This window comes from Littorina saxatilis, linkage group LG9 (assembly GCF_037325665.1).
Source record: "Littorina saxatilis isolate snail1 linkage group LG9, US_GU_Lsax_2.0, whole genome shotgun sequence".
NCBI classification, from domain to species: Eukaryota; Metazoa; Mollusca; class Gastropoda; order Littorinimorpha; family Littorinidae; genus Littorina; species Littorina saxatilis.
This window is the reverse complement of record NC_090253.1, coordinates 61,079,128-61,107,116: the sequence shown is the minus strand read 5'-3', so window position 1 is coordinate 61,107,116 and position 27,989 is coordinate 61,079,128. Positions and strand designations below refer to the sequence as shown.

The 27,989-nt window shown below is 41.0% G+C and overlaps 1 protein-coding gene and 1 long non-coding RNA gene across 3 annotated transcripts in view; one reads left to right on the top strand and one right to left on the bottom strand.

The window, feature by feature from the left end:
* LOC138976708 (protein PALS2-like) overlaps positions 1 to 27,989 on the top strand; it is a 501,736-nt gene that overhangs the window by 180,504 nt on the left and 293,243 nt on the right. The window lies entirely within an intron of this gene.
* On the bottom strand, positions 19,775 to 23,069 carry LOC138976697 (uncharacterized). Its single transcript, XR_011459122.1, has 2 exons — positions 22,609 to 23,069; positions 19,775 to 22,426 (listed from the first exon to the last, which is right to left on the bottom strand). It is a non-coding gene; the product is annotated as an uncharacterized lncRNA (long non-coding RNA).

Below are 27,989 nucleotides of genomic sequence, written 5' to 3'. Positions count from 1 at the left end.
AGCGTCCGCATTTGGCTGTGCACGCTTTTGCTGGAAGACACCAGCTTGCGTCATGTTCACCGTGACAGTGACGTCATTAGGCACTACGTGTCGAGGCCATACAGTGGTGATGACGTCAGCGAGTCAGGGGAACTGGACGGCTTCCACTTCTATGTACATCACAAGTAACTTAGGTAAGTAGACAGTGAAACCCTTTTGTCAGAATCATCGATTAAAGACTGTGTGTGTGTGTGTAGGTGGTTTTACCAACAAATGGGGACAATTGTCACTGTACAGGAGATCTTTCTTGCCTCCTCAATTTTATCATCACCTCTTCTGATCTTTGCCGGCTAGCCAAGGATAGTGGCTGTTATGTTGCCCGACTGTACTTTTATATACTGATCTTTGCCGGCTAGCCAAGGATAGTGGCTGTTATGTTGCCCAACTGTACTTTATATACTGATCTTTGCCGGCGAGCCAAGGATAGTGGCTGTTATGTTGCCCGACTGTACTTTATAGACTGATCTTTGCCGGCGAGCCAAGGATAGTGGCTGTTATGTTGCCCGACTGTACTTTATAGACTGATCTTTGCCGACTTAACCCTGCGATTCACGACGCGCGATGTATTCTGCCGATACATGTATTTCCTTCACAATCGCAAAGTTTACAACAGCTACATCTATCTGATCTATTTGAGAAATAAAACTGTCAATAAAACGAAAAACAGAGCTCCATTCTCTCTCTCTCACTCTTTCAACTGAATTCACCATATATCGCTGCGCCGATGTAAAAACGTGCCTGCCTCTGCTGAACAATCCTTTTCATTGCGGTCAATGCGCATGCGCCAATCTTGGACTTACAAAATGCGACCCTTTGACCCATCGAACCATGGGTTAGGGTTCGGGTTAGGGTTAGGATTAGGGTTAGGGTTAGGGTAAGGGTTAGGGTAAGGGTTAGGGTTAGGTTGTTCACGACCTGATTAATCTCCCCATGTTAGCGCATGCGCATTGACCGCAATGAGAAGGATTGTTCAGGCAGAGTTTTCAGTTTGTGACACCTTCCTTGAATACTTGGCAGTCATATCACTACATGTCATTGCAATGGCTTCTACTATATGGAAAGGAGCTAAGTTTTTTTAACTGGGATGACGTTTTTAAACAATTATCCGAGTACAGTGCCGCGGAACTGTTAATCGGTGTCACACCAGTTAACTCTTCTGTCTTCAGCAGCCATTTTGGAATTCGCGCATGCGCAGATCGTTTTTCCAGTGGGTTTTTTTCCGGTTGATTTGAAGTTGAACGCGTATATTCAGTCTGCAAAAAGTGCAATTTTGTAGTCTTGCAGCCCTGAAGTTGCTTTTGAGTGTCCAAAGAAAGAGTGTAAAATGTTGCTGATAATCATGCATGTACAAAAATAAAGCGCGTCAACAATCTGCGCTGGTGAGAGCAAAAGTCGCGCTCTGGGAATCGCCGCGCTCTGTGAACCGCTTGCCTACTTTATTTTAGTATTGTTGTTGTAGTTATTGCTGTTCCTTCTACATGTATTGCTTGACTCGATCTGCATGCCTATGCTATTTTTGTTCAACCGTGATGATATGTAAACAATGATGGAGAAAAAAAAGGAATGTTGTTTCATTTAATGTAAATGGATAAAGCGACTGTGGCTGGAGTACACTTTGGAAAGTACGTTGGAGTAGCCTCCCTTCCGTCAGTAAACAAGCACTTGTTGCCTGGCTGAAGAACCCTACGAGTCAATCTAAAACAGACGACAAGTAATGGAAAGCAACCGATGCTCGATCATAACGGCGTGTTGCGAAAGCGTGTTTGCATCTTGTTTAATGCATTACAGTGGCGAGGGTTTGGTGTCTGATTCCGGGGCCCGGTAGCTCAGTCGGTAGAGCACTGGACTTGTGATCGAAAGGTCGCAGGTTCGAATTCGGGCCGGGACGGACACGGGTCAACTTTATGTGCAGACCCAGAGACGGAAGCCATGTCCCACCCCCGTGTCATCACAATGGCACGTAAAAGACCTTGGTCATTCTGCCATAAGTGCAGGTGGCTGAATACACCTAAACACGCAGACACCTGGGTAGCGCGACTCCGTTGCTGCTAGCTTTCCACTGGGAGGAAGCGACCCGAATTTCCCAGCGATGGGACGATAAAGTAATGAAAATGATTCCGTAGCCGAACGGTTATCGAATTCGCCTGCTGCGCGGTTGAGTCGAGTACGAATCGTCATCAGGTCTTATTTTTACATTTAGTCAAGTTTTGACTAAATGTTTTAACGTAGAGGGGGGAATCGAGACGAGGGTCGTGGTGTATGTGCGTGTGTGTGTCTGTCTGTGTGTGTGTGTGTGTGTGTGTGTAGAGCGATTCAGACTAAACTACTGGACCGATCTTTATGAAATTTGACATGAGAGTTCCTGGGTATGAAATCCCCGAACGTTTTTTTTTCATTTTTTTGATAAATGTCTTTGATGACGTCATATCCGGCTTTTCGTGAAAGTTGAGGCGGCACTGTCACGCCCTCATTTTTCAACCAAATTGGTTGAAATTTTGGTCAAGTAATCTTCGACGAAGCCCGGACTTCGGTATTGCATTTCAGTTTGGTGGCTTAAAATTTAATTAATGACTTTGGTCATTAAAAATCTGAAAATTGTAAAAAAAAAATAAAAATTTATAAAACGATCCAAATTTACGTTCATCGTATTTTCCATCATTTTCTGATTCCAAAAACATATAAATATGTTATATTTGGATTAAAAACAAGCTCTGAAAATTAAATATATAAAAATTATTATCAAAATAAAATTGTCGAAATCAATTTAAAAACACTTTCATCTTATTCCTTGTCGGTTCCTGATTCCAAAAACATATAGATATGATATGTTTGGATTAAAAACACGCTCAGAAAGTTAAAACAAAGAGAGGTACAGAAAAGCGTGCTATCCTTCTTAGCGCAACTACTACCCCGCTCTTCTTGTCAATTTCACTGCCTTTGCCATGAGCGGTGGACTGACGATGCTACGAGTATACGGTCTTGCTGAAAAATGGCATTGCGTTCAGTTTCATTCTGTGAGTTCGACAGCTACTTGACTAAATGTTGTATTTTCGCCTTACGCGACTTGTTTTTTTTTACTCTTTGTCATTTGTTTGTTTTTGTTTATTTTCTTCGTGTGCAAAAGAGTACGTTGTAATATCAAAATTGATTTAAAAAATTAATTTTAGGCGAGAATGAGTTTTTTTCTTAAATTGATGATTAACATGATATTACCATTAACTACCTTGTATACGCCCACCCACCCTATGTACCAGTTTTTCCCAAAAGTGGGGGGTGGGCGTTTACTAGGTACTATACCCTTGGCAGGAGCGGGTCCTTAGCTAGAAAAACGATATTTTGGTCATTTGTCATAGAAGTGTTCAAAGGATGCGTTATTGCACAAAACTCCCCCTCCCCCCCCCCCCTCTCTCTCTCACACTCTCTCTCCCTCTCTCACACACACACACACACTCTCACACACACACACACACACACACACACACACACACACACTCACACTAACACTAATACACAAAATCAACCTCTTCAGACATCACTTCCCGCCAAAGATGAAGCTTTGAAGATGAAGACCATTGTTGGAGCAGTCCGCGGTACAAGCCATCAACAACTGTACGACGAGTCAGGCTTTATTTCACTTTAAGAGAGGCGTAAACGTCAAAAATTGATATTATTTCACAAGATTGTACACCGTAAACTACTTACTTGCGATATTGCCACCATTAATATCAACTAATAATCCATATCGCCAGCGCAGACCTTTAGATAGGAAAGTTCCATCGTTTAACACTGAATTATGCAAAAACTCATTTGTGACCCTCCACCACGAAATGAGTCGCATGTCACCTTTGCATGATTTTCATATTTTTACATTTTCCTAAAGAGTTTTGTATGCTCTATCCAGTGGTAAAAACCGTTTTAGAAAAGAGCGAAAACTGTTTGAGTTATAAGCCTGTGACAAAGGTGACCCTCACACTGTTACCAGACACTCCCCGGACTTATATTAAGCCTAGCGCAGAACCGCGCGAGGTGACATGCGACTCATTTCGTGGTGGAGGGTCACATTTCTCCAATCTACAACACAACTCTGGAATTCTTTACCAGACTACATAAAACTTAGTAAGTCCCTCAAGCACTTTTTGTCAAAAGACGATTTAAGTCCGCCATGTTATTGGTATTCTGGAGATCGCATATCACAAACATATATCAGGCTATATAAAAGTGATCTTAATAACGATCTAGTGAGACGACACGTTGCTACAGATGCATTTTGTGACTGCGGATTTCCATCCAAAACCGTAAAACACTTCCTATTAGATTGTCCAAATTATCGCGAAGCACGTCAAGAAACCATACATACCCTCCCTAACCACAGTATTCACCTCCCCCACCTTCTAAATGGAGACAGACAGTATTCTCTAGATTTGAACAGGAACATTTTTTCCAGAGTACACTCGTTCATTGAACGTTCAGGCAGCTTTGGACAAACCAGAATCAATGCTCCATGTCACGTTTCACTATATCACATAAGGTGATTATGAAACGGTTAGTTACTTCTAACTAACTAACCACACCACGATCCACTCTCGCAGTCATACAATTAAATAGAAACAACAAAAGTATAAGTTTCAGACGCCTGTTTATGTAATAACTCGCCACCTCCCTCGAGACTTCACTCAAAATATGTTCTTTTACGTTCAAAACGTAAAACCAATGGTCACTGACAAAATGCCAGTTAGAATATAGAAAATTATAGTAACACGCTGATCCCGTGTAAAGTTAGGAAAGTATAGCTGATCTGCCTAAAGTGCTGGTTAATGCAGGTGTCACACACCCCACGTTGTCACCACTCGAATATAATCATAAATATAAAAGATGACAACGGTGGTCAACGGGGTGCAAAGACATGGTGCACTTAGCTTTGTTTTGCCACTGGGTGGACGGCCTGTAATTAGTTCATAGTCTCCACAACTGCTCCGTAGAATGTAGTGCCGGCTGGCGTTGTTACGAAGCAGGGAAAAGTGGAGACATCAGGCGCCTCACCCAGTCGCTGGTTAGCCGGTTAGCTGGTTATATCAGATGATCCCGGTTACAGCGTCTGCAGTTAACAGTGTCCCGCAGATAGGCAGCGTCCCGTAGACAACAGCAACGGAAGATAGAAAGGCTGCAACATAAAGCCTCGGTGCACTAAACATGTCAAGCTACCCAACAACCTCCACCTTTAAACATGTCATCTTTACATATCTCATCGAGCACGTGGGCCTGCACAAACGAACTTTTACAACAACAAATCAGCCATTTCCTTCCCTCTCTCCATATCTGCAAAAACCATATACAGATTAATATTTTAGCGTCACAAAGAGCAAATTATGCGCTAACCTGGAAAGAACAACAGAGAGTATTTCATTCCACAAACACAGACTCGTCAACAGCGTTAAATAATGATTTATTACCTCAAAAAGCCTATGAATGTAGCACTCTCATGGAAGCAAAAACCGCTTCCTCCTTTGAATGGCCTCTGTTCGTCAACAGCGACACACCATTCACCCTCTTGCCGACTACTTTATGCGGTGAAGAACCATCCCCGCACGGCGAAGAGAAATTGACGACCCGTCCGTCAGCCAGCATGTGTCCAAGAAGAAGGTGGTCTGTCCTATGGAGTTCCTATCAAGCCTCACTAGCAAGTAGCATAGCACGTTGATACCCAGTAAAGTATTTAAACGTGTTGAAAAACCATCAAACTTGTAGGAGAATTCTGACACCGACCCTTCTTCCTCGCTGCTGAATTTCGAGTGTCCAGTTACTTGTCCTCACACAGACAACCTTGACGAAAACACGTGACTAACCTTGTCACATATCAAGTTCAGCTATAGCTGAGTTCTGCTTCGACAGCAGAAATCATCCCCGTGAAATCCGTGCTCGCTATGCATGGTTAACAAAAATCTGCCGTAGCCCAGACTCACGCACAGGCGCTTTCTGTCGCAATTGACCAAGAGAAGGCACCCCACCGAGTGACACTTGATCCATGTCACCTAATCGTGACACTCCACAAGCCGGACAACAACCTTTAATTTCTGCACAACTCCTACCCATCCCTCTTCTTTTTATTCCTTTTCTTCCCCTCCTTCCCTTTTCTTCCTGTCTTTCTCTATAATGATTATGCAACGTTTGTTATGTTATTATAATTTTGGATGATTAATGAGATGAGGATGATTATAATCATGATGCTTTGGATTTCCAAATTGGTTTATTTAGACAAATTGTTCAGCCGTTACCGCCTTACGTCAAGTTATAATATCCATGCAGGAACACCACTATAAGCTTCTAGCTTGTTGCTGTTACCTGTGTCTTTTGTATACATGTCATGATTGTAACATTTGTTGAAATAAACTTATGTTTGAAGCAAAGATGAAGCTTTCGTTTCTTCTTTTTCCTCGCAGTCAAAAATGTATTGCGATTCTCTAGCCACTCCAGAAACCTTTTTCTGTCCAATCCCCGAAGCATGTCTAAGGAAAGGACACAATTTAAAAACAACAATAACATTAGACTGAATAATCTTTATTTATTTTCCTTGTCTACTAGTTCACTGGTCGAAACTGGGGGGTGGGCGTTTGTTACAGTACTACCTGGTTGGCCAGTACTATCTGGTCAAATGGGTCAAAATAGCCATTTCTGCACTTTCGCTGCTTGTGGAAGACACTTCAAATACTCCTATGATACGAGTGATAAATATCAAGCCTACTGACAAACTGCCACATTTTCGCGTTTCGTTACATTTTCATTTTTATATAAGTTTCTCAAGCAATGGGAACTCCCGGGGATTCCCCTTTTACGCGCGCGCTATTTTTCATCTGTGCCCTGCTTGTAGCGTTTTGTGGCGAAAGAGGACTTGCGGCAGACAATGAGGACGAGAAGAATGTAAGCCGGTTTTCACATAATATATGCAATTGTGGCAAACTATCATTCATTGAATGTGTTGCATTGTAGTGATCTAGTTCCGTATTTCCCTTTTTTGCCCCCCCCCCCTCCACCAGCCCCCACCCCCAACACACACACACACACACACACATACACACACACACACACCGAGTACAGATAAAGAGAGAGAGAGAGAGAGAGAGAGAGAGAGAGAGAGAGAGAGAGAGAGAGGGAGAGAGAGAGGGAGAGAAGGGAGAGAGAGAGAGGGAGAGAGAGAGAGAAGCATCCCACAAAGAGAAACTTGAAAGCGTAATAATAACTGGCGAGCCCGGAGTAAGGACGGTACTAGCTGTGGCTCTGACTCATAACCTTGACCGACTTATAGCATCCTGCTTAATACTAAAGACCGTGTTACATAGTCGTTTTTTCGTTAGTTTCGTTCTGTTAATTCTGTCCGGTTGATTTTTCTTCTACTGGCCATTGTCGTATTACAGACACAAGTGACAAGCATTTGCCAGGTATCAGATGTTCTTGCAGTAAATGTTTACTTAATTTCTGTTAGATGTACTTGACATCACACTGCATTACAGTCGTATGAAATAGTTTACATAATTTATCACCGGTTTCCTATCCGCGTGACTTAGATTTTTCACCATTTTCCATTCTTGTATCAATGTGGATTTTTTGTTTCTGTTAAAAAACTGATTTTGAACAGACAGTTTAAAAGTGAGAGACTTTTAGTGCTTTTGTCATGAGTATCTGAGCTTTGAAGCAGCAGGAAATTGCGGCATTTTCTTCAAATAAACATGATGTCTGCAGTTGACACGCACGCTCACATAAGAGACTGAGAGAGAGAGAGAGAGAGAGAGAGAGAGACAGAGACAGAGAGACAGAGAGACAGAGCGAGAGACAGAGCGAGCAAGACAGAGAGAGAGAAAGAGGGAGGAAGAGAGAGAGAGAGAGATATAAAGAGAGATAAAGAAAGAGAGAGAGAGAGATAAAGAGAGAGAGAGAAAGAGGGAGGAAGAGAGAGAGAGAGAGCGAGCGAGAAACAGAGCGAGCGAGAGACAGAGAGAGAGAAAGAGGGAGAAAGAGAGAGATATGAAGAGAGAGAGAGACAAAGAGAGAAAGAGACAGGGAGAGAGAGAGAGAGATGGAGAGGGGTGGAGAGAGAGTGAATCAACCCAAAAAGAAAAGCCGGAAAGCGATATTGACTTTAACAGAGTGGGTGAAAGACACGCTACCAGCCAGTACAGGGGCGGTGCGTGTGTGTTTTTGCCGTGAGAGCTTCGCTCATAACTTTTTTTTAAATTTTTTATATGTTTTTATAGAATCATTGCTTGAGCATCTCGCGACGGCTAATGTTAGACCTGTGTACGGGACGCTTTAAAACTGCTCGCAAAGGCAAAAGAAGTTTCGTTCAGGGAGAAGTCCTTACTTGTTCACTGCTATCCAGATAGTACTGGTTTGCCAGGTAGTACTGTAACAGGCGTTTACTAGGTACTATACCATGTACACCTGCATGCAGCTGAGGTTAAAAAAAGTTTAAAAAAATGTCTCCCCGTGTTTTTGAGTCACTTGAGAAAAAGTGACTCTATGTAATCGGTCAGTGTTAGTCTGGCCGGCCGGCCGGCCGGCCGGCCGTCCGTAGACACGACCTTAACGTTGGACTTTTCTCGGAAACTATCAAAGCGATCCGGCTCATATTTTGCTTAGTCGTGACCTCCAATGACCTCTACACTTTAACGATGGTTTCGTTGACCTTTGACCTTTTTCAAGGTCACAGGTCAGCGTCAAAGGAAAAATTACACATTTTATATCTTTGACAAAGTTCATCGGATGTGATTGAAACTTTGTAGGATTATTCTTTACATCAAAGTATTTACATCTGTAGCCTTTTACGAACGTTATCAGAAAAACAAGGGAGATAACTAGCCTTTTCTGTTCGGCAACACACAACTTAACGTTGGGCTTTTCTCGGAAACTATAAAAGTGACCGGGCTCAAATTTTATGTGAACGTGACTCCCAGTGACCTCTACACTTTGACGTCTGCTTTGGTGACCTTTGACCTTTTTCAAGGTCACAGGTATGTCTTGAAGGAAAAAAATTGAAATATCATATCTCTGAAACTATTCATCGGATTTGATTCAAACTTTATAGGATTATTCTTTACATCAAATTATTTACATCTGTATTGTGTTGTGAATAGCAATTTCTTCCTGTCCATCTGATGCCTCATATAATATTCAGAACTGCGAAAGTGACTCGATCGAGCGTTTGCTCTTCTTGTTATTTCATTCAGTTTGTTTGGGTTGTTGCTATTGACTTTGAAACTGACACGCCGGCGAAAACGCCGGTAACGCGTGCGCAGAGAAGAGCAAGCATCGGGAATCTTCAATTCTAAAAATAACCAACACTGGTAGCTGCCGGCCTTCCGCTAGTCACACATGAATACCGGGGGAAAATAAATAATTACTGGGCAGTAAAAATAAATACTGGGCGGTAGTTAAACGACAGTTTGACTTTGAAGGACACAATGTTGCAGCTTTTTAGCCAGCGTGTCAGTTTCAAAGTCAATTACAACTACCCAAACAAACAGAATGAAATAAAAACACGGGGAGACCCTTTTTATTTATGTTTTATTTTATTTTTTTTAATCTCAGTTGCATGCCGGTGGCTGCTACCGCATTTTAGGTGGGTTTTTTTCTCTCACCTTTGTTTTTTTAAGCTGGAAGCATCCTTCTTCATGGTTATTAAATTATTTTTTTTAATCAAATGTTTACATGTCCACTCTCTGCTTTCACTTCTTCTCTGCCTCGTCTCCTGCTTATTTCTCTGAACTTCTCACTGTATACACTCCTGCTAGACAACTCCGCTCTTCTTCTGATAGCCGCACCCTAGTCATCCCACACACAAAATCAAAAGCATATGGACAACGCACTTTTGCATTTTGCGCATCTACTCAATGGAACTCTCTCCCCTCTCACATTCGCCACTCTCAGTCAGTACAGTCATTCAAGCGAGCACTCAAAACTCACCTCTTCCAGAAACACAACTCCTAAAGTCGCAACATTTTGCCATCCTGTTCTGTAACGGTTCCATCTCTATTCAGCTTGTTCTTTTTATCTTTTGTTTTAAATTATTATAAATATAATTTTTCAATGCAGTAGTCCTTTAACTTTAACCCTTAGCTGTAAGCTAGATATGCACAAGTCATGTCGGTGCCACATAATGCTGACACACATGTTCCTGTGCATAGTTTATCGATAACGTGTAGTTGGGAAGTTAAGAGTAGAAATAATTAGTATTTAGTGTAGGAGGAGGGTTGGGGGTGGGTAGGGAGGGGGTGTGTTAGGAAACGCTACCGTTGCTGGACTTTGGTTCGGTTTTGTGTGTTGCATGTAGTTGACTTATTTTTACTTTGTGGGAAAGTACCGATATTATATTTTGTAAACACAATATTTATGCTTGGACGAGAATGCAGGTGAACTTTCTAGTCCTGTCAAAACAAGTTGTTTACCATGCTGTTTTATTCGTGAGTTCGTGGCGTTCGTTCGGATTAAGTGCGTCGGCCCTTTTGATGTACGTCACAGAGAATGTCGCTAGTTTAGTCCATGCACGGCTCGTATAATGTAGTTGTTTCATGTTCGGTCTGGAATATTCTCGAGATTGAGTATTTACTATATATGCCAGCGCGATTTGTATGTAAAAAAGCTTCTATTTGAGTTCTGCTACGTTGTGCAGTTGTATGTATTGAATGCTGAATAAATCCTCGAACTCAATTTGACGAGTTGTTTTCTGCTGCTGCGAAGACGGGCGACGTAGAATAAAAGAACACAACTATACGACATTTGAGAACTTGTGGCAATCTCAAGTGCCGTGTAACAGGGTGGGTATGGTTTACTTTGAGCAGGTCGGTTTCAGTTTTAATAAACAATTCTAGAGAATTGTGTATCTTATATTTGAGTCTTTCGTGTTTTAGACATTGATGCATTTAATAGTTTTAACGAGTTGCCTTTTGTTTTATCATTCTGGTGTTTATCTAGATGTGCTGTGCATCTTATAAGAAGTTCTTAAAAGTTCGAAGTTATTTTAGCATATAGGTTTTTTTTATGGTCTTAACAGTTAAACATGTATTACGTTATCATTAAGATTCATGCTTTGTTAGCACTAAGCAGTTGTTTTAATCAGTCTGGTTTTCTCTTGTTTTCATCTTATGAACATTCTAAATGTTAGACTAACTTATTGTCTTGTACAGAATAACAACTGTGTGAATGGTGCTATACTGAATGAAAGAGTGTGACATGAAGTTCTTGTACATCATTGTAAAGAGTGTGAATGACGTTTTAGTTTAGATGTCAAGCGCTTAGAGCAAGCCTTTTTAACGAAAGTTTTTGATTTAGCGCTATATAAATGTTCTTCTTCTTCTTATTATTATTATTATGTTTAAACAACAAGTCTCCACTGTCTGTAGAAATGCCTACTATGAACTGAGAAAAATTAGCTCCATCCGCCACAGCCTTTCTTCCGATGCTACAAAAACCCTCATTTGCTCTCTCGTTCTTTCAAGGCTAGATTACGGAAATGCCCTTCTTTCTGGTTCATTTGACTATCTCATTGAAAAACTGTAGAAAGTACAGAACAACTCCGCTAGATTAATCACAAAGACCCCTAAAAGACACCACATCACACCTGTTTTGAGATCTATTCACTGGCTGCCTGTAAGAAGTCGTATTCAATACAAAATTGCATGCATTTGTTTCTCTTTCTTTCATGGTACAGGACCTGCTTATCTCTCTGAGATGTTATCAAAATATTCAAACCTCTCCTCTCTTCGCTCTGCAACAGATACCAATGTACTTAGTAAACCAAAAAGAAACAGAAAATCAACTAACTATGGATTTGAGAGATCCTTCAAGTACCAGGGACCGCTTGTCTGGGAGAAAATCCCCCGGAGCATTAGGGATTCCCAGTCACCATCTGCTTTTAGAACAGCCCTCAAAACACACATGTTTAAGTTAGACCTCTGAAGGAGATCCCATGATCGGTGAGTCATCGGCGCTGCCACGTGTATTATCTACTAAAGTGTGGCGTTCATGAGGATGTGTATGTGCCTGTGTGTGTTGTACTAGAATAACGTATGCGTACATGGAATGACATTGCGGGTTACCTGAACATTGACAATGACGAAAGAAAGATTGTGTGTGTGTGTGTGTGTGTGTGTGCGCGTGGGTGTGTGTGTGTGTGCGTGTGTGTGTGCGTGCGTGTGTGGGTGTGTGTGACCATGTTTGAATTTATTCGGATTTAGTTCTCTTTCCTTGTTTGTATTATGATTGTGTAAGTGTAAAGCGCTCTGGGCTCGTCACCACGAGGTTTACGCGCTATATAAGTAATCGTTATTATTATTATTATTTAAGTTAACAAACTTTATCAATAAACTAATATCATGTTAACCAAAGATTTACAAAAAAACCCATTCCAGCCTAAAATAATGTTTTTTAAATCAATTTTGCTATTATTACGTACTCTTTTGCACATGAAGAAAATAAACAAAAATAAACAAATGCCAACGAGTAAACATTTTTTTTTCGGGCAGATGGAGATTTGAACTCGACTCAATCACGCATTAGGCGAACGAGAAAACCGTTCGGCCACGGAATCAGTTGAAACAAGAAATTCCTCCGATAGGAACTACACCCCCGTCAAAGGGAAATAACCTTCTCAGTTGGTGGCAGTGAGAATGGTTATTTCCCTTTGACCAACTGGGGTGTCCGTCTATACCAGGCCTTGTATAATTTTAATCCACCAATAACTCCCTAACCGTGTGTTTGACTGGTCCCAATTTTTGTAAGGACCGTCTCAGGAATGTATAGAACCTGTTCACCAAGTTTGGTGACGATCGGTCCGTTCATTCTTGAGATCTACTTGCGAACACAAACACATCGAGTGAAACCTATACACACCCCTATACCGGGGATGTAAATATATGGACACTGTAGTGCATTAAAAAAGACGCAAGCATGCTTTCACCACAAGCCGGTATGATCGAGCATCGGTTGAAATATTTCGCGAGCGGTATCTGTTATTTGTCCGCAATGCTTAAAATGACACCAATGTGTGTCCATGAGGGACATATATCTACAAACAATATTTTAACAAGATTAATTCAAAATTGACGGTTTTAGAGGAGGGGGATGGGTCCTCTAACTTTACAGCTCGGAGACACCCGGGTAAGTCTTTACCGGAGTTTCATGAATAACACTTAGCGGACTTATCGAGCGGAACTGGTTTTACAGGCCGGTATATGAGTTGCAGCTGTTTAAAGAATACGAGCCCTGGTTGGTTAAGAGTAGAGATTTTTCCGATCTCCCAGGTCAACTTATGTGCAGACCTGCTAGTGACTTAACCCCCTTCGTGTGTACACGCAAGCACAAGACCAAGTGCGCACGGAAAAGATCCTGTAATCCATGTCAGAATTCGGTGGGTTATAGAAACACGAAAATACCCAGCATGCCTCCCCCGAAATCGGAGCATGCTGCCTAAATGGCGGGATAAAAACGGTCATACACGTACAAATCCACTCGTACTAAAAAAAAAACATGAGTGAACATGGGAGTCTAAGCTCATGAACGAAGAAGAAGAAGATATCTTCGCTGAAAATTCGGCTGAAATAAATACTACACCACACGAAATTGTAAACGCTGCGCCAAACCAAATAACGACATTCTAATTTCTGACGTTACTTTTCTAGGTTGACGGTACCATTATGTACACTTGCCACTGGTATGCAACAATCTTGACTGCCCGGGACCTTTAAGAGAACTCTAAGAAGTGACATTTCTTAACAGCTGACGACCACTGGTATGCAACAATCTTGACTGCCCGGGACCTTTAAGAGAACTCTAAGAAATGACATATATCTTAACAGCTGCCGACTGGAGGTCAACAGAAGAGCCTGTCGTGTACTCTTGTTTATTTTGAAAACGGTACATAAACAAATACGCAATAAAATCGTTATTGTTTCGACAAAATTGAGATGTAGCTGTGATATCCACGTTTGTCAGTCACAATGATTCGAAAGGAGGAATTATATCAGATCAAGGCGTAATCCACATCTAACGATAACTAATCTCATCTCATCTCATCTCATCGTATCTTATGTTATCTAATGTTATCTAATGTTATCATATCATATCTTATCTTAGCTTAGCTAATATTATCTTATCTTATTTTATTTCATTTCATCGTATCTTATTTGATCTTATCTCATCTCATCTTATTTGATCTTATCTTATCTGATCTGATCTTATCTCTCAGACTGGCTGGAGAGAGAGTGCAGCAGTGACGCAGAGTGTGGTGTTCCCCTGTCTGAGTGTTTCGCCGGCAGGTGTCTCTGCTCTCCAGGATACTACTTCTCCAACTCCACTGGGTTTTGTCTTAAAGGTACTTTTTCCATAGTTTGAACAAAACAAACAACAATAAAAGACTCATGTTGATATCCATTTCCTCGACATGTCTTTATGGCTTGCTATTAATCAGTATATTAGAAATAACTCATCCAAATTTCAGCCAAAGAAAGTGACTCAAAAATGGCTTTTTTTGTTTGTTTGCTTAACGCCCAGCCGACCACGAAGGGCCGTATCAGGGCGGTGCTGCTTTGACATTTAACGTGCGCCACACACAAGAAGTCGCAGCACAGGCTTCATGGCTCACCCAGTCACATTATTCTGACACTGGACCAACTAGTCCTAGCACTAACCCCATAATGCCAGACGCCAGGCGGAGCAGCCACTATATTGCCAATTTTAAAGTCTTAGGTATGACCCGGCCGGGGTTCGAACCCACGACCTCCCGATCACGGGGCGGACGCCTTACCACTAGGCCAACCGTGCCGGTCTCAAAAATGGCTTCCTCAAGCTAAGATTAGATAAGATCAAATAAGATAAGATAAGATAAGATTTTCGAAAGTTTTTTGAGTCACTTTAGTGCACATTTTGGCTGAAATTTTGATGAGTTATTTCGAATATACTGACTGTAAGCAAGTGATAACAGACATGTCGAGGAAATGTAAATCAACATGAGCCGACAGCCGAATGCTGATATCATTTTCGAGACTTGTCTTTATCATTTGTTATTACCAATTCAGTGCCCCATATGGCTTTTTGACCAATCAGGACGGATTCTAGGTGACCCTCTAAATGTTATAACGTTCAGGCAGGGACCCTTTTTGTTTATCACGCTAAAAATTAACAAGACAAAGTAAAAATGTAATTCAACAATATCAGCGTGATTTATTCTAAAGAATGACACTTCAAATGCTGTCTTTATCTACAAAATACCGAAAAGCGACTTTTGTCGGTGGGTGCGTAACGGAACAGCAAGGCACCGCCCATCGTCTGAGTGTGCAATGCCGACCGCTCACTTGAAATCTAAATGATCAAAGTTCGGAAAAATCAAGTGAAATTGCGCCACTCGTTTTACATCAAATGTATCTTTACGTCATTTCCCATCCGTCTGGAGTCGGTTCTAAATCTGTCGCTCTCTGTTCAACGAGAAAAAGCGAAGCAACCGAAACATGGTTTATCTTGTGAGATTGTTGTGTGTCAAAGGCATTTGACCTGTGAATATTCATCACGTCAGGTGTGTTACTCTGATTGGCTGACTCAGGTCACGAGAATTCTTTGACTGACAGGCATAATCAGGTAGAAGCGCTCAAGTTCCCATTGCGGCTGTTCTGTCTAATTCGTGGGGTTGCTTCGAAATTTCTTTTGGTCGAATTAAACGGTAATAAAACCGTTATTTCTAATATGCTGACTGTTAGCAAATGATAACAGACATGTCTCACAAACGATATCAGCATTCGCCTAAAAGGCTCATGCTTGATATCTTTTTTCTCGACATGTCTTGTTATCATTTGCTAACAGTCAGCATATTAGAAATAACTCATAGTTACAGTCAGCATATTAGAAATGATGGTTTCATTACCGGCTAATTTCAAGCAAAATAATGATCGAAGCCAACCGCATACCTGACAGGGGTGAATTTTGGCGGTCGCCCGATCACCCCCGGCGGGTTCAAATCGCGTCGGGCGGGTTCGAAATTCCTCTGAAATCGCCCGCCTGCCGGGTTCAAATTTCGATGAACGCAGTCGATAGGAACGGCCGGCGAACAAAGATCTCGCGCGATTCGTCTGCTATAATATTGGACGCCATGTTTCTCGCGTCTAACGCGCCCGTCGCTATATAACCTTCGTGGTTGAAAACGACGTTAAACACCAAATAAAGAAAAGAAAGAAAGCGTCTAACGCGACTACCTCCGGAAGTTCCCCCCTCGCATTCAAACGTCGTACTGTACACACGCTTGTGAACATGTGGAGATGTATTGACACTGTCATTCCCCCGCCGAAAAAAACCCACACAGAGAACGGACGATGAAAAAAGAGGTCAAAAGAGACAGTATGAAAACGAAACACGGCAGAGAAAATGGCAGGAAAGATGGAAGAGGACAGATACCGGCGAAGAAAGAGTATGGCTCGTGTACGACGACACGAAACAGGAGATGCATTGTGCTGTGTGTCGAACTTGTGATCAGAATGTGATACCAGAAGGTAAATTTGTGTTTAGAGATTTAGATGTGCCAAAGATTCTGCAACTTTTTAAGACTGACAATTACGAGACAGAGTGAAAGTTAATGTGTGATTGTGTGACACTGAGAAAGGGGATGACTTGTGTGTGATTGTTTCCCTTAGCATGTAAATGATTAATGGTATGACTATTATATGAGGGTGTGCATTTGACTACTAAGAGTGAGGTTTATTTGTACTAAGAGTGAGGTTTACTGTGTGACGGTGAGTGGGTCAGTGAATGTTGATTTGATAAAATGTTTTCTTCATTGAATTGATACTTTACTGTTTGCTTTGTTATTGAACCATAGTGAATAATTAAAGCACCCCAAACATACAAAGTTTGTCAGTTTATGTCTTTTGTTTGTTTAAAATAAGCATGTGAGCATTGTTTGTATTATTAAATGTAGGTTTTTGTGTGTTTGTCGCCGCCAACGCGCGATCTACGAGCCGTTGATATGGTTGGAAATCCCGGCTGGTTGGGGGCCGGTTGGAATTTTGGGGGGCCGGTTCAAATTTTGACTTACCGGCCCCCCTGGCCGGTAGCAAAAAAAGTTAAGGTACACCCCTGCCTGACCTCATGAATATTAACAGCTTAAAAGTTCTCACAAAACAAAAGAATGTTATTTTAAATTGCTTTAGTATACGTACACTCACTGATTGCAATTTGTGAACCTTATTGGCACAAATGTTCCTCTACCGTACAATGTTAAATCGCTTTTGTCTTTAAGTTTTAGGTCGACAAATTGACTAAATGGTTTGATGTCACTTGACGCGACTTGGTTTATGGTTGTTATTTGACAAGTTTTGGTGGAATTTTCAGTTCCAATTTTTATAATTATTCGATAAAACACAGTGTTGTTTCTTGCAAGTCAAGTCAAGTCAAGTCAATATTTATTTCAAAAAACCCTTAGGGTTACATGAATAAAATAAATAAAAATTGCAATAAACACGACAAAAAAAAGATATATGTAATAATGAGACACAACACTTCTAATTAACCGAAAGTATCTATTATTCTTTTGTTTTGATTTTTTTACACACACACACACACACACACACACACACACACACACACACACACACACACACACACACACGCGCGCGCGCACCCACGCATGCACACATGCACGCACACACGCACTCACACACACACGCACGCACACACGCACGCACGCACGTACGCACACGTACGTACGCAAACACACACACGGGGAGGTGGAGGTGTCATAACCCAAAATATGTCTCCACAGGATGTGCACAAGCGGACCTACAAGCAACTCTCCTGGCTTACCCTGGCTATTTCATCTACAATAACAACATCGGGAACTGTTTCTTAAAGTCCAGGGAAGACTGTGTCACGCTGTGTGGACAACGCCAAGAGGCGCGCTCGTGTGACTACCAGGCGATGAACGGTGGTGGTCAGTGGAATTGCTGTCTGCAGGCGGTCACCAAGCGGGATGTACAGCCAGCAGCCTGGAGAGTCAGCCAGACTGCTACACACTATCACAAAACCTGTGTGTAACTCATGGGTTGACTCTGTCGCCACTAAATTTGAAACGCCCTGGGAACTTACCTTACAGCGCTTGCATGCAGTAATTGATGTTTTTCATTGGTTGTTATTCAGTAATGTACGTTTTTACACAGATATTAATGTGCAACATTGGTTTTTATAAAGTAATTAATGCTTAGCAATATTTTATACAGAAACTTGTATGTTTGACATTACCGGCACGGTTGGCCTAGTGGTAAGGCGTCCGCCCCGTGATCGGGAGGTCGTGGGTTCGAACCGGCCCCGGCCGGGTCATACCTACGACTTTAAAATTGGCAATCTAGTGGCTGCTCCGCCTGGCATTATGGGTTTAGTACCAGGACTGGTTGGTCCGGTGTCAGAATAATGTGACTGGGGACCGGTGAGACATGAAGTCCGTCGCGATATAACCTTCGTGGTTGAAAACGACGTTAAACACCAAATAAAGAAAGAAAAGACATGAAGTACCAGAGTACCCGCCCTTCAACTTCATTGGGCTGGGGTATAAATATCAATATCACTTAAAGGACCAGACCACGCTGTTTTAAAGGTTATTAGAACCACTAACCGATGACTGAAGGTTAGAGAAATGCACCTAAAGATTCCAAAAATGTAAAGAAATTCACCGATTCGTAGCTTAATCATTGTGATTTAATTAAAAACGTTCCGCCAAATTCGTCTGCTAAACGAGACTTCGAAATGGCCGCCAGTAGACGAGAACCGGCTGTGACGTCACTTGGTGTTTGGAAACCGAAAGTTACAGCTTACGCTCAAGTGGGCGTTTGCCTAAATCGAGCATCAACAGCACGCCGAAGGAATGCGCACGGCTGCTGATAGCTATGAAGTATAGAAAAAAGGTTCAGGCATCAGTTGTCACCTTTTTCCGATGGCTTAGTTAAGCCAGCAAGACTGATTAACTGGAAACGGCCAACACGATGTGCTGTGTTTCGCGACACTTTCTTCCAATGCGAACGCAGTTAAGCCGGCAAGAAAACCTGGCACACACAAAACAGCTGTTGCCTAACGCAGTTCCAGTTCCGACAATTGTTGACCACTCACAGGAGGTCAGAAACCGGATACCAATGTCATCAGAACGATCTGCTTTCACTAAACGCAGACGAAAGGAAGTGAGTACATGTATACTGAATGTGTTCTGTAAGGGATAGGGGTTCAGTGTCACTGGGCGTTTTTGTCAGACTGACAGTATTTGTAGTGGAATGGCATCTGTTCCTAATTTTAAGCACATGTGTTAAGATTACAGATTAAAACATATATCTGTTACTACATGTCCGTCCCCATGCACCCACCTTAAAGTTCCCTCTCTCTCTCCCTCTTTTACACTCACCTGGGTAATCGATGAGTCTCAGGTTTAATCAGTGTCCGTCCATATACACATAGACATTCACACAAACACACACACGTTGTTATCTAATTCAGTGTTGTATTAAATAGATAAAGAAATCGTTAATACAGCAAGCTTGCATGAATAATTTGCTGTTGTCCTTTTTTTCAGATCAGGTTCTGTAATACAGTAATTATAATTAATACAAGTACAAATTCATGTTTGCAGTCATACTCATAGTGTGTGAGTGTGTGAGTGTGTGTGTGTGTGTGTGTGTGTGTGTGTGTGTGTGTGTGTGTGAAAAGCACTTTGATACTTAAAACATCTGTGTTATTTGATTTTATTACAAAACTGCAGTCAGAATATTAAGCAGACCTATTCCAACAATACATTTTGATCAGCAGTAAATGTAATGTCAAATTATGAACAACAATCATGTGAGCAGATATATCTAACAGAAACAAATAGTCTAGCAAAATAATACAACCAAGTACATGTATGGACATCATCATCCACATAAAAAAATTGATTGTAGGAAGAGCACTCTGTGTTATTACCACTGCTTCAGTCAAACTGCCAGTTCAACTTTATCTCTGTGGGTTGTTTTTTTTCTCTCGGAGTAACATGGGGAAAAAAACCTTTAAAAAACTAGCATGCAACAGAGCTGGATTGTTTCTAGTGATCATGCAGCATGATTTATCCGCATAGAAAACTACTGAAACACCTAAACAGAAATAGCAATGTCTACAGAAAAAACCCACTGTTTGATTGCTGTCTGTAGTACTCCTCTTGCTAACAGTGGCATTAAAATAATTAAAACTAAGCTATGCTCTCTTGGGGGGGAAAAAGTGCTCTAAGTACTTTTTGTGTCTACATAGGCAAAACAAAACTATGCAATGTTTCAGATTTCCTGACCCACCCTATGTTTTTCCTCCTTATCCTGGACTATTTTGGACTCTTACAAAAATGTAGGCTACTTCAAAAATGACAAATCTTAATTTTGCAGGCTTACAAGGAAATTGACTCTTCTCTTACAACCAGAATACACCATGATTTCAAGCAAATAAAAAAACTACATGCACCTGAGAAAAAAACCACTTTAATTCAAGAAGTTAGACCTCCTAACCCCAGCTTTTCAATTCAATTCAATACGTTGTTGATGTTGATTATGGAGCTTAACGTCCTCCCAGGTAACTAGGGACCTAATATTGGGGCATGATTTTTTATACAATGTTAAAAGTGTAGGGTGTAATGGGGGGGAGGGGGACTGGAGGGTGACGGGGTGTAGTCGCTAATAAATTTAAAGGTGCGTTTATTATCTAATATACCAGACATTTTGTTTTGGCTGGTGTACAGAATAACATCACATAAAATCGCACTCGCAAAACATACAAAACACATAAAATGTACACATCAGTACACACATAACCCAAACCACACATATCCATACCAGCACCATCACACACATATCCACATACATACTCTAGTTTGTACATTATAAAAATAAATACATTATGATTAATATCATTACTAGTCAACTTAAATTAAGGCTCAAAATAGGTCTTAAGATGGATGTTATTTAGTGTAATGAAGAGATTATAAAAACCAAAAAAAGCTATGAGAAAGAAAGTATGAAAGAATTATGCCCTTTCTCCGGTGAAAGTTCTGCTGATTGTGGTAACTTTTTTTTCTGTCTAAAACAGGCATCAGGTTAACTGAACGAGCTGTTTGAGGGGGTGGTGATCCTAACACTGGCCTATGGCAACACTGGCCTATGGCAGCTACAACAAAGCTCTGCATACACAGCAAGACTACAATGCAACAGTGCCCAGACTTTGACTGCTACAGCTAGACCAGTTGACAAAGCTCAAGTTGTCACCAAGCAGGACGCCCCAACTGGCGACCAACTATATAGACTGAGGCTGCCTATCTCCAAATCTGACAAAGCAAGAATTGTTACGCAAGCTCCACATTTCTGTTTGCAGTTTAAGCCGACCTTAAGTATGCAATGGTTATGCACATCCCCCCCCACACACACACACACACACACCCCGCAGTTGAGAGTTGTAATGTACCTTTTATTTATCTTACATATATATATATATTTGAAGCCTGTGTAGCTCTGTGACAGAAAGAGGTCTCTGATGGCAGCGACCAGACAGGCAGGAAGAACTTTCCTGTTCTTTCGGAAAGTCAGTGAGTGTGCAACTTGTTGGTATGTTCTGAACACATCAAAACATTTTCTTTAATTTAAGCTACATAATATCATGTGGATGCACTGATTGGGTGTAAATAATAACAGCAATTGGTACAGTCAATTCACTAAATGTGCAACAGAACCCTAATCATCAGACATTTTACAACAGCAAACTTCAACAGTCCTTTTACTTTCCTGAATGTCATTATTATTTATTAAAACATGCATCTAGAGCAACATACATATAAATCTTCTTTTATTAAAGTTCACCTGAAATTCAGGCTGCTTTCCCATGCAAAGTACAAATGCAAGTGTCCATAAACCAGGGTTTAATACAAAGTCATGTAGTATGTGAGTGAGTTCTGATGAAAAAGTGATTGTGTTGTAATATTGGTTATTACTGAGTGTTGATGTTACAATGATTACATTATAAAAACAACAACAGAACAATGTGAAGAGCAAACTTCTTCTGTGGGCATGCAAGTGAGTTAATCTTGTGTGTGTGTGTGTGAAACTATATGTGACTGAGTGTTACAAATTTAAATGACAACAGTTTTCTTGATAGCCTTTAAAAACAACAACAAATACATACATTTAACAATCAAACAAATATAGGCACCTCAAAAAAAGTTGTATGTACACCTTCGTGGCTGGTGATGCATTCTTGCTCCCCTGCAAGTTTTCATTCTACAATGTACCTCAGGCTAGCTTCCTCTCTCTCTCAAATCTGCCCCTCCCACACAATACAACAGGTACAGTGGCCACTCTGACACCAGTCTCTGAAATAATCAAGAACAGTTAAAACTGCGATGAGCTGTTGTTCTTTTACTCGTGAATGCAATGCATGAACACTTAAACAATATCCCACTTATTCGCGAGTGCGTTGACAAGGCGAGAGTGAAAAAATAGCACAGACTCGAAAGCAGACGATAAGTTCAGCACAGAGAGCGGGCGTGTTTACCTTTGATCGCTGAGACAAACAGTGTCGCAATTTTCATCGTCACTGTTTCACTACTGCTGGAAGTGGCCTCCGCCCTCATCTTTCATGCTTGATTCGAGGAGAGAAACCGGTAGTTCGAACATGTACGGTTCAATTTCGTCTGCAGTTACGCTTGCTGTTGTCATGTTGGTAAACTACCATCTCCACACGGTGTGACGTCACGGATAATTTATTCATAAGCCAGTCTCGCGAAGATCACGCGGCACAATGGCGGGTCGTTTTGGAGAAGAAATCCGTCGCTTCGGTCACAAAATTCGTCGGATTACGGCCTTAGAAGATTCCGAAGTAAACCAAACATTGTTGAAGACGGTAAGAAAGTGGTTTTCTAACTAACTGCAAACATCGGGAAGTGTTCGGTCGCGCAGGAACACGATTCGAAGCGTTTTTGACGCTAAAACAGCGTGGTCTGGTCCTTTAAGATTTAGTATCATTGTATCAAAATATTGTTCAATATACAGACAGACATACATACAGACAGATGGACAAAGTGAATCCAGTATACATATTGTTCCGTATCTGACAACATTTCACGGGTGAAGCAAGTTTACCTTTGGTAGAGTTTCAGAACAATCATGTAAATTAGTAAGCTTTCAGAACAATCACGTATGAGGGCTTACATGATTACGATGAAATAAATAGTAGACTTTCAGAACAATAGTTACTTTTCAGAACAATCACGCGTGACATGCGTATGTTCAGTTTCATTATGTGAGTTCGACAGATTGACTAAATGTTGTAATTTTGCCTTACGCAACTTGTTCAAGTTTAATATGCATTTTTCTTTACAGTTATTAAGATTTTATTTGTGGGTTTTTGTTGTTTTTGTTTTGTTTGTGTTACAGTATTTAATGTGTTGCATTGTTTAATAGTAATACAGTAATTTGTTTTACATTGTTTTGTTTTTACTGTAATTAATCTTTTAAATTTTGTTTTTACAGTAATTGATGTTTTCCATTGTACTTATACAATAATTGATGTTTGAAGCCAACTCTTAATTGGGCAAAGTCGACTTCACCAAGTCATCGCTTGCTCACTCATGCACGGACGGACGGACAAACACACACACACGTACACACACACACACACACACACACACACACACACACACACACACACACTACACACACACAGAGAAAAAACCTTCAATTTTACTATGCATAGATACAGATTTTGACTGATTCTCTCTCTCGCCCCCCCCCCCCCCTCCCCTTCTCTCCTCTCGGCTGCTAGTCAAACACACACTGACACACACCCGCACACGCACACACACACACACACACACACACACATAAACACACACTTAAAGCACTCAGTGACGCAAAATTCAAGTATATAGCTGCATTCTAACTTACGGACTTTCCAATGTTTCCAACACTTTTGCACAAAAATGAGCGCTTAGAAAACAGGAATCGTCACAACTTTTCGTCAGAAAATGCGCAAAAAAATCAAGGAACGGCTATGGCGTTAAAACCTCTGTTCACGCCAAAAGTCACTTACGAGGTCCCACGATTTCACCATCGATATATTGAGGACTAGCTTACTACAAATTTATATACTGTAGCTATTCTGATGAACACGTGGGGGAATTCGGGGGCTGTGATTGGATGGTCTCTTCCGATCATCAAAGCATAATGCGGCGGAAGTCGGCCATTTTACTCAATATCCAAAAGCATATTGTCGAAAACAAAGACGCATGGTTCCGGTTTCTTCCACGTGTATAAAGTACACGCATACCTCGCCAGGTTTGTTTCTGTGACTAGTCGACAGACGATGCCATTTGCTTTGTGTGTTTTTTTGTTGTTGCTTACTGTACATGACATACATTACGTGTAAAATCCAGTTCTTTAACAGGCAACAAACCTTGCAAATTTCCAGAAGCTGCAATCTGAAACGACCTATCTCTGATTCTAGCAGACGATATCTCCAATGTTTAACACAAAATCAGCAAACTCCTGTCACATAGAACGTCCATTGCACAGTGAAATGTTGAAATGAAGTTACCGGTCCTAAACATTTAGTCGTTTCTTCTGAGATAATCCTTGTTCTCTTATCATCTACAGATTTACCGCAGTCTTCACCACGCGAATTCCCAACAGAAGTCAGACTTTCGAACATACAATATACGTAGGCAAGCATGATACGTCATGACGTCATATGATTCCTAGCATATTGACGTAATGCTAAACATCCGGTTATCTCGAGTTTTCTCCGTAATACATGTCCGTGGGTTTTTCAATGTTCGGTTATTTCCGTGGCTTCATGCGGAAAGGGAACCGTCGTCTGCAATCAACGACATGGACCATTCTGGTACTTGTTGCTGACAAAAACATGATTTTAACACAGAATTTAATGTCAGAATAGCTATATAAACGCTATTGTGTTTTCATCGTAGCAATAGGGTCCGATATTTAGACTCGAACAAGTATAATGCGACTCGTCTTCGACTCGTCGGCATTATACTTGTCTCATCTAAATATCGGGCCCTATCACAGGATACATGTATTCTGTGGGCCCTATTGACTTGACTTACTTGACTTATTCCTGTAGACTCCCTGTGGAGCATAGGGCCGCAATGTGGGCCCTATTGCTACGCTGAAAACACAATAGCTGGTAATATTGCTGTGTGTTTACTGTTTGATTTGCCTGGAAATGAATATGTGTTTCAAGTGTTTGATTTTTAAACAAAATCAAGTAGGCTATTGCAATTTTAGTATAGTTGTATGTGTTTATGAAGAAAATAAGGTATTTTTATTTGTGGATTATTATGTGGTTGACAGAAATGGAACATAGTCTTTCTTTTTGATGGAAAAAGAATCTCCAGGCAAGTGATGTAATTGGTAAGCATCATGTACATAACTTCAAGGCATTTAGTGTCTTAGTTTTTCTATGAGTGATGAAGCTTTTAGCTTGTCACTGGTGGGCGTAGTAAAGTTTTGATTGGCCTTGATTGTACTTGGTCTAGAATTCATCAAAGCATAACTTCTTGTCCATGTTTTCAAAGAAATTTGTAATCACAGGCACCACAGGCCGTGATTGATTTCATGTGTTTTATATGGTTGGAATCCTGTATCATGATTTACATGATATATTGTATAAGGTGTTCCAGTTTCTTGTCATAACTGTATTTGTTTTGTTTTGTATCATGACGTTTTGTCACTTTCTTGTTTTTGTGGTGTGTTTTTTTAGCTTTATGTTTGTTTGTTTTGTTGACAAAAAAAAAGTGTTCTGGAGGAAATTGAAATTAGTATTCTCTGTTATCTTTGTTGTTAGAATATACTGATGTTGTTATTGTTTTGTTTCAGGAGTAACGTTGATCCTTGTTGATCAACCATTTGGATTTTCATTGAGTTGTTAATCTGTTTTGAACTCTGGTTGTGTAGCTTTTGATCTTGGTTTAAAAATAAACATTTTTGCATTTTTGTGAGTAAACCGAAGACCTCTTTTCATTTTTTTCATTTTAATGAATACAATTTAGAACACCGAACTCCTCTTGTGTTGCATTGTGTGGATCGTGAAAATAGTTAAACGTTAAAAGTAACCTCACCCATACCCTCGGATACATTTGCTGAAACCCGCATCATATAAGTCTTAGCAGGCTTACATATCACTAAACCACCACCAACAACAACAACAGAAACAATGTGACAAGCTCCAACAACAATAACAACAACAACAACAACAACATGCGTGATGAAAGAGGTCAACTCGAAAACAGAACACACACAAAATGATACAATCAAAGGCGGAAAACCGCAAAACAACAAAGGACAACTAGAAGGTAACGTACGCCGGACAAAACGCAGACGACTGGTCTGAAAAGGCGTGGTTTTACCGCCACACGTGTAAGAAAGCTGAAAAGTAAATAGGTCAAGCATGCGGCTTGCGGAGTACACGACGCTTTGACAGCCACAATGACACAAATTCTCGCATTCTAACGTTGTTGCACCGTGAAAACATGTCCACCTTATGCTCTTCCGTTAGCATTTATCTCTTGCGCGCTACTTTGCCTGATTCGATAGGAAAGAGGTTGACACTGTATATTGTCTGATAAATACACCAAATCGATAACTTGTGAAGTGAAGTGTCCAAACACTGTACAAAACTGGGCAAGTATATGTTCGTGCCGGATTAATACTGAGTAGCCTACTGCATCGAGTCAGTTTGTTATTCAACTTTCGGTAGTCGGCTGTGCCGCATGCACAACCGTTGAGCGCGATCGTGCTGATATGTATGTGTGTGTGTGTGTGTGTGTGTGTGTGTGTGTGGTCACCATGTGTCAGTGTCTTACGAAGGGGAAGTCTTAAATTGGGGGGGGGGGGGGGGGGGAAGGGGGGGGGGGGGGTGAGTCAACTGTGTAACAATTCTCTGACACTCAGCGCATGTGTGAGATTGTGACCGACGACAGGTACGGTGCACATGTACTTTTGAGCATCCGTTTGAACTCGTTAACTCGTGGTACCTCTGTGCTATCGAGGATTCAAACCTGTACTATCGGTGATCCATTAAGGTTTCCGAGACTGTATTGAAATGGTCTGGCGGAAGAGCCGATCCTTTAATTTGCATAGGTAAAATGATCGCTTTTCGGTACCCGACACCCCTCTGAGTTGAATTTGTTTTAACCTTGTGACGTAGGCACGCGGGATGTTGTGGGTTGGGGCATTTACTTTTCGCTGGTGCTTCGAACAGAACAGACGTATCCAGTGAGCGGTCGCGTGGCAGGTTTGCTACGAGCAGAAAGGGAACAGTAATGTGACTTTTCTGAGACGGGTATGTTATTCCTATGCTATTCTTTTTATATAATGGGTAAAACAGCGTTAAAGTATGCGGGTTGTGACCTGCTTTGGGAGGATTTATTTGAATGTTCAAGTAGATTGTTTTGTGAGTTGAATGTTCGGGAAAACTTTTGTTTATTGAATGTTTTAGAAAACCGTTTGAGTGTTTGAGAGAACTGTATTGTAGGCATGTTATTTGGAAGGAATGATGTGTTTTGTTGTTGTTGTTAAAGGATTTAGTTTGTGGTGGTTGAAATTGTTGAGTTGTTTATGTATGCTTATGACGTGCATTCTGTGATTTACAGAATGGCGGAATGTGCGACGGGGTTTCGTTAGAGGGGTTCAGTTAGGTTTTAGTAGACGGGATTTCAGTTAGGTTCAGGAGACGAGGTTTTAATTAGGTTTTGTTGGATTGTTTTTTTGGGGGATTGTTTTTAGGTTGTTTTTTTAGACTTCGTTTGTTTAGATTAGAGTTTCATCGGGTCGTTTGATTTGTTAGACTATAGTTCTAGAGTGAGGATCTGGAGTATAGTTCTAGAGTGAGGATCTAGAGTATAGTTCTGGAGTAGA